Source organism: Sus scrofa, chromosome 8, assembly GCF_054392235.1.
Source record: "Sus scrofa isolate SSC_HxYL_T2T_F1_AM1 chromosome 8, Sscrofa_HxYL_maternal_Yorkshire_Landrace_v2.0, whole genome shotgun sequence".
NCBI classification, from domain to species: Eukaryota; Metazoa; Chordata; class Mammalia; order Artiodactyla; family Suidae; genus Sus; species Sus scrofa.
In genome coordinates this window covers 119,329,589-119,337,967 of record NC_139390.1, presented here as the reverse complement: position 1 = coordinate 119,337,967, position 8,379 = coordinate 119,329,589, and the positions used below count along the sequence as shown (strand labels likewise).

Genomic DNA, 8,379 nt, shown 5'->3' with positions numbered 1-8,379 from the left:
AATTTTAAACTTTTTTGCTTCAAAGATCAAGAATTTAAAAGACACTCCACTAAATGTAAAATGTATATGCAAATCATATATCTGATGAGGGACTTGCATCTAGGAAATACAAAGAACACTTACACCTCAATAATAGAAAGACAAACAGCCCAGTTTTAAAATGGGCAAAGAATCTGAATAGACATTTTTCCAGCGTAGACACAAATGGCCAATAAGTACATTAAAAAGATACCTAACATCTTGTGCCATCAGGCAAATATGAATCAAGACTGCAACAAGAGGAGTTCCCTGGTGGCCTAGCAGTTAAGAATCCAGTATTATCACTGCTGTGGCTCAGGTCACTGCTAGGGCATGGGTTCAGTCCCTGACCCAGGAACTTCCGCAGGTCACAGCCCCCCCCCACCCCCAAAAACCACCACCACAACAAAAAAAACTGCAACAAGGTGTCACTTCACACTCACCAGGATGGCTATAATAAAAAGACTGATAATAGCAATGTTATCAAACATGTGGAAAAATTGGAACCTTCATTCTCTGCTGGTAAAAATGCAAAATCATACAGACTTTGGAAGAATCTGGCTGTTCTTCAAAAAGTTAAACATAGAGTTACATATATAATCCAGCAACTCCACTCCTAGGTACATCTGCAAAAGAACTGAAAACATATGTCTGCAGGAAAAATTTGTACACATATGTTTATAGTAGTGTTATTCATAATGGCCAATAAGTGGAAACAACCCAAATCCCCATCAACTGATGAATAAATAAATGAAATATGCTATATCCACACTATGGAATATTATTCAGCTATAAAAGGAATGAAGTACTTAATAACATGCTTCAATGTGCAAGAAACTTAAAAATATCATGGTAAGTGAAAGAAACCAGTCAAAAAAGACCACATATTGAATAAGTCCATTCTTATAAAATATCCAAGATAGGCAACTCTTATAGAGAGAAAGTAGATTTAGTGATTGCCTAGGCTTAGGGGCAATGGAGGGGCTGGGAGGTGACTGCTAAAGAATACAAAGTCTCTTTCTTTCTCCTTTTTTTTTTTAATGGCTGCACCCTCAGAACATGGTAGTTCCTGGGCCAGGGAGTGAATCCAAGCCACAGCTGCAGTCTACACTGCAGCTGTGGGGACACTGGATCCCTTAACCTACTGTGCTGGGCCAGGGATTGAACCTGTGCCTCCACAGTGACCCAGACTGTTGCAGTCGGATCCTTAACCCACTGTACCACAGCGAGAATGCCACAAAGTTTCTTTTGAGGGTCATAAAAATGTTCTAAAATTGTTGTTATGGTTGCACAAACCTGTGAATATACTAAAAATCACTAACAGTGTACTTTAAGTGGGTGAGCTTTATGGTATGTGGATTATATCTCAAAGCTATTAAAAGAAAAGACGCAGGAGTTCCCGTCGTGGTGCAGTGGTTAACGAATCTGACTAGGAACCATGAGGTTGCAGGTTCGATCCCTGGCCTTGTTCAGTGGGTTAAGAATCTGGCGTTGCCATGAGCTATGGTGTAGGTTGCAGACACGACTTGGATCCCACGTTGCTGCAATTGGACCCCTAGCCTGGGAACCTCCATATGCCATGGGAACGGCCCTAGAAAAGGCAAAAAAAAAAAAAAAAGCAATATATTGTTTAATAGTCAAAGGTAATCAGAGTATATAAAACTTGGTTATAGGAGTTCCCGTCGTGGCACAGTGGTTAACGAATCCGACTAGGAACCATGAGGTTGCGGGTTCGGTCCCTGCCCTTGCTCAATGGGTTAACGATCCGGCGTTGCCGTGAGCTGTGGTGTAGGTTGCAGACGCGGCTCGGATCCCGAGTTGCTGTGGCTCTGGCGTAGGCCGGTGGCTACAGCTCTGATTCAACCCCTAGCCTGGGAACCTCCATATGCCGCAGGAGCGACCCAAGAAATAGCAACAATGACAACAACAACAACAAAGACAAAAAAAAAGACAAAAGACAAAAAAAAAAAAAAAAAAAACTTGGTTGTATTTTGGTTTTTTCTCAAAAAGGTAAACGTAGAATTATCACTGTGGAATCATCACAATAATTCCACTCCTAGGTACATACTGAAGAGAAATGAAAACAAATATCCCCACAAAAACTTGTACACGAATGTTATGAGTGTTCATAATAGCTAAAAAGGAAGAACCATTCCAAATGCTCACTAACAGATAAATGGACAAATCATGATACATACACGCAATAGAAATATTGTGAAATATTATTCAGCCATGAAAAGGAATAAAGCACTGATAAACGCTGCATCTTGGACAAACCTCAAAAACATCATGCTAAATGAAAGAAGCCAAACACAAAAGGTCATACACTGTATGGCTCCTTTCATATGATATATCCAGAATAGGTAAATCCATAGAGACCAAAAACAGATTAGGCATTACCAAAAGATGGGGTGGGGGAAAGTGGGGTGTGATTACTTAAAGGGCATAGGGGTTTTTCTCCAGAGTGATGAAGAAGTTTTGAAGCTAGAGGGAGGTTGCGTTGCACAACATTGTGAATACACTAAATAACAATGAGTTGTATACTTTAAAATGGTTAATTGTATGTTGTGTGAATTTTACATCAATTTTTAAAAATAGAAAAAAAACTTGATTATTAAACCTCTTTCCATTAAACTAAGTATTCAGCAAAACGAGAGCATTAAAATCATCAAGGTTTCGCATCTCATTCATAGAATACATCTACCACAGACACGTATAAAAAGTGAAATATATGAAGTTCCCGTCGTAGCTCAGTGGTTAACGAATCCAACTAGGAACCATGAGGTTGCAGGTTTGATCCCTCGCCTTGCTCAGCAGGTTAAGGATCCGGCATTGCCGTGAGCCGTGGTGCAGGTTGCAGACGTGGCTCAGATTCTGCCTTGCTGTGGCTCTGGCAAAGGCCCACAGCTACAGCTCCGATTAGACCCCTAGCCTGGGAACCTCCATATGCCGCAGGATCGGCTTTTTTTTTTTTTTTTTTGCCTTTTCAGGACCATACTCTCGGCATATGGAGGTTCCCAGGCTAGGGGTCGAATTGTAGGTACAGCTGCCAGCCTACAGCACAGCCACAGCAATGTGGGATCCAAGCTGCATCTGTGACCTACACCATAGCTCATGGCAACACCAGATCCTTAACCCACTGAGAGAGGCCAGAAATCAAACCTGAGTCCTCATGGATACTAGTCAGGTTTGTTACCACTGAGCCACGGCGGGAACTTCAGTTTATAGCTTTTTAAGAGAAAAAAAATTTTAAACAAATTTTATTCCGTTCTCCCAACATGAAGTGCTTGACATATTTTCCGTACATCTCCAAATAATTACTAATAGCAAAAGTGCTTGTCTGTGAAAAGCAATAATAATTTTTCCTAGAGCGTGTTGATATCGCAAAGAATATTTGGGATCTCACTTTCTGAGATGTCATTTACTATAATGAACAAGGGATATTTAGTTCATTGCTTATATGATATACATGTCCTTACTCTTGTCACTAATATGTCTGGACATGTGTTTAAGTAAACTCCTAGAAGTTAGTCTGAGATGCAAATTTTTGCAAGTGGATAGAGTGTGGCCATGAGGAGGGGAAAGGTCCAGGTGGTCTATATATTTTAATCACCTCATTTATTAAGTTTTCCAGGCCACCCATTATATAGGCATTACACATCTCCCATCTGAATAGGAAATTTCTCTGATAGGGGACTCCAAGTCTTATAACAAGACTGATGTCAAGTATAATTTTGTCAACATGAGTTGGCTTACTCTCATGTTATCATAGCAACAAGTCCAGTTCAAGGAAACTTACACAACCTCAGCAACACAAAATTCCTAGAATGACTGTTTGTTTCTTTTCAGTAATCTTTTTTTAATCTTCTGAATTTTTTTTAATGACAACAGATGGAAAATTTAAACAAACTACAGGCTAGAATATAATGAATACAAAACCTAGCCAGATAAGTTAGAAAAACATCACTTACAAAAGTAAATATGATTCAAGTGGCTAAAGAACTCAAGCCCCACATTTTGATAATTATATGCAGCTTTCGATACAGGGCATCTAAATCCTGCCCCTGGAGTTCCCACTGTGGCTCTGTGGGTTAAGAACCAGACTAGTATCCACGAGGATTCAGGTTCCATCCCTGGCCTCATTCAGTGGATTAAGGATCCAGCGTTGCTGCAAGCTGTGGCATAGGTCGCAGATGAGGCTCAGATCCCCTATTGCTGTGGTTGTGACACAGGTCAGCAATTGCATCTCGGATTCAACCCCTAGCCAGGGAACTTCCATATGCTGTGGGTGCAGCCCCAAAAAGGAAAGAAAGAAACAAACAAATGAAAAAGCCCTGCCCCTAGTCACACACTATTCAGACTACAGGGTATTCAATGACTGTAGTGATGAGTAACCTGCTTTGAGTCCCATAATCCAGCACCATGTGGACTCTTGGCTACGTTGTAATCTCATGGCCAATTCTGTCCATACCTATCCCCATCCCCACACACACACACAACCTAACCCCTTGACCCCTCTCTGGGCCTAGAGATGCACACCCTAGTGGCAAGGTAGGCCCCTTGGAGGAGGGGCCCAAGAAAGAAGCCTGTGGAGGCCTGGGAAATGGGCTTTGGCATCATTTGGTAGGGAATTCCAGTATCCTGAGCAGAGGTGGAGGGGGCAGAGTACAGAACCAGCACTAGGTGGTACATGACCTTGGCCATCAGGCTGAGGGGAAGGGACTAGTTGGAGGAGGAGGCAAACGGGAGCTCTCAAAAGGTAAAGTCCTCAAAAAAAAAAAAAAAAAATTAAAAAAAAAAAAAGGAGTTCCCGTCGTGGCACAGTGGTTAACGAATCCGACTAGGAACCATGGTTGCGGGTTCGGTCCCTGCTCTTTCTCAGTGGGTTAAGGATCCGGCATTGCCGTGAGCTGTGGTGTAGGTTGCAGACATGGCTCGGATCCCGCGTTGCTGTGGCTCCGGCGTAGGCCAGTGGCTACAGCTCCGATTCGACCCCTAGCCTGGGAACCTCCATATGCCGCGGGAGCGGCCCAAAGAAATCGCAAAAAGACCAAAAAAAAAAAAAAAAAGTAAAGTCCAGAGAATAAGAACAGTATGTTCAATACACTCAATAGAGGTTTAATAGGTCCCTTGACCATGGGTTCAAGAACCATTTCTCTTAGGATTCGCCCTGTCAGAGGGAGTTACCAGGGAAGGAAATCACAAGTGTTTGAAAGTCAAGTCACCACCTTGTCCCAGGGCAAAGGGCATGTCTCCTGAGGTGACCTCAGATGTCTCTAAAGCCTAGAGCACTGCTCAGCTATTTCCCCAGAAAGGTCACATATCTAATGTTAGGTGCAGGGGAGGCAGGACATGGGGAGAGTCCTTGCCACGGAGCAGTGGGTGATCTCTGAGGTCGCCAGTCCTGTCCCACTTACAGATCTCTTCCTCCTGGTCTCTGTCCCCTCCAATTCACGGCAAGTGCCCCCAGGATAAAATCTATTCACGTTCACCAGTGCGTGCTTTTGCACTCCCTCTGTTCTCTCAAACAATTTCTCACTATTTTGTTAGGTCTTCAATGCACTTAATAAGATGTTGTCTATATTTTGTCCAGATATTTTAGTTTATTTTACAGGAAAGTTGAACTGAATTATTATAGTTGATTATGACTGAAAGTAGAAATCCCAAATTGGCTTTCAGATATTTGTTTTTTGGCGAATTGTGGTTCAGTGAATGAACCCCACGTAGAGCTTCAAGTTTCCCTGGACAACTTTCAGAATGCGTTAACAGACACTTGTTGGAGTTCCCTGGTGGCACACTGGGTTAAGGAGCCAGCGATGTCACTGCTGTGACTCTAGTTACAGCTGTGGTACGGGTTTGAGGTTTGATCCCTGGCCCAGAAACTTGCGCATGCGGCAGGCCCAGCCAAAAACAAAATCAGAAAAGCACTTGTTTAACCAGCACTGTTTAAAGCACTATAGAAAACCACAGAGAAGATACAAAATTTAAAGATGCAAGTTGTGCCATCAAAAGAATATGTAACCTTAATGGGGAGTCAGACACATGTGTAAACAAAGACGGAGTGAAGAGGGAAAGCAAAGTATAGAAAATGAACTGAGTCTGGAAGTAACAAGCCTTGAGATTACAAATTGGAACAGAAATGTCATGTTTTGTGAGGACTATAAATCAAAGGTCTCAAAATGGTAGGCCACAGACTGAATTCAGCCCACAATCATGTTTGGTTTGGCCCACACAGCATTTTAAAAATAGGAGATTTCCCATTAAAAAAAAAAAAAAAAATCTGGATTTCCATCTTCCAAAAACTCAGAAGATCTGGTGACTGTTCTCATTGCCAACTGGCAACCATCGGCTGGCGCTGAGTAGACGCGGCGGCCCCGGGAGAGCTTCATTTCCTCAGCTCGTCACACTTCCCATCGGTCCCCCACCGTCACTCTTCACACCCTGCATGCTTTGCTTTCTCAGTCTAATGAAAAACTGCTCTATAAATGCAGCTTCCAGCCCCTTCTCCTTGGAATCAGTGAATGTTAGGCCTTCAAATCCATACCCCCCTACACACACAGACACACACAGACACACACACACAAAATATTTTTCTCTACAAAAAAAAAAAAAAAATCTAGGCGATGAGGCCTCACCACCACGTTCAGTCATTTAAATCAATATCCTTTCTGTAGGTATTTCAGTGTGTGATCCCTGCGTATTGATCCTGTCCCCACAGAGATGAAGCAGTGGTTTATTTAAAGATCTACCACTCCTGGTTCTCCCCCAAAGAGAAAAAAAACAGCAGGCTCTATTTGTCATAGACTCTTGGGGAGAGAAAAGAGCTTGCACTGAAGAATGATCAAAGGGAAAGGGACGCTGGATGTGGGGGCAGGGAGAGTTGAAGGCAGCGAGGGGGTGCTTTCCTGGCGGGGCTCTGTTCAAGTATTGGGAGCTGCATTGTGCTAAGGTCTTTGTCAACGGATCGCCCAGCCTTTCCTGAGAAGGATTGTCCACTGCCTCCCTTACCTTCTGAATGCCTCCCGTGGATGTGAAAAAAAAAAGGATTTTTCAAGGTGGTGAGAAAAGCCTTCTCTTTGGGGTACCGGTTGAGCTGCGGGGACTTACAGATACATCCATTGAGATTTCAAAGCATTGTCATGTCTGATGGTTAAACATAGGTGACAGGATAAACCCACGCACAGTCTGAAGTCAGACCAACTTGTCCTTGAACCCTGGCTCCGTCCCCATCACTGGGCGCCCTTTCCTCTCAATTTCAGGATAGTGCTGAGGACAGTTGCCATATACAGTTAGTTTTTACTATTGCTTCACTTTACGTAGGATCCATAAATCAGTAAGAATGTTACTTGGGGTCTGTGCCAGTCTTAACTACCAGAGGCTGAGAATGAAATGAATAGATAAAAGCTGATGTACTGGTTACCCATGTTTTACATGTATTTGAAAAACCGGAGGAGTAGGCACTCGGCTGCGGCCGCCGCTGCGTAGACCAGACTCTGCTCTCTTGCCCCCGCTCTGCTTTCTCTGCAACCACGTCTGAAAACCCAGATAAGGCTGAGATTAAGAAATCTGATAAATCGAAATTGAAGACAGAAACACAAGAGAGAAAATCCACTGCCTTCAAAAGAAACGATTGAACGGAAGAAACCAGCAGGGGAGTCGTAAAGAGGCGCAGGCCACCACGTGCACTGTACACTCCACCAGCACCGCCTTATTTTACTTCTTTTAGCTGTTTAACTGTGTAAGATGCAAAGTGGTTGGGTCAAGTTTGAAATGACTGTGCTGACCCTTTGCACATCAAAGAATGGAGAACTACTGACCTGAAGGTCGCGCCTGCCTCTCCCATCTGCCCAGGTGGCTGGCAGGGAAGGAAAAGAACTTGCATGTTGGTGAAGGAGGAAGCTGGGTGGAATCTACAGGAAAAAGCGACCTGGTCCAAGGTGTCCTGTGGGCTGTAAAATGCAGTTTAATCAGAGTGCCATTTTTTGTTGTTGTTCAAATGATTTTAATTATTGGAATACACAACTTTTTTTTTTGCCTTTTTTTTTTTTTTAGGGCCACACCCATGGCATATGGAGGTTCCCAGGCTAGGTAGGGGTTGAATCAGAGTTGTAGCTACCGGCCTACATCACAGCCACAGCAACACAGGATCCAAGCCAGGTCTGCGACCTATACCGCAGCTCACAGAAACTCTGGATTCTTAACCCACTGAGCAAGGCCAGGGATTGAACCGGCATCCTCATGGATGCTAATCAGATTCATTACCTGCGAGCCACAGTGGGAACTCTGGGAATGCACAATTTTTTAATATGCAACTAAAAATTTTAAAAAGTGAAAAAAATGGGGAAATTTACAAGGTCAGGG

General features: G+C 43.3%; 1 pseudogene; it reads left to right on the top strand.

Moving 5' to 3' along the window:
* Positions 1-843: 843 nt before the first annotated feature.
* Positions 844-7,680, top strand: LOC110261962 (thymosin beta-4-like; annotated as a pseudogene).
* Positions 7,681-8,379: the final 699 nt, after the last annotated feature.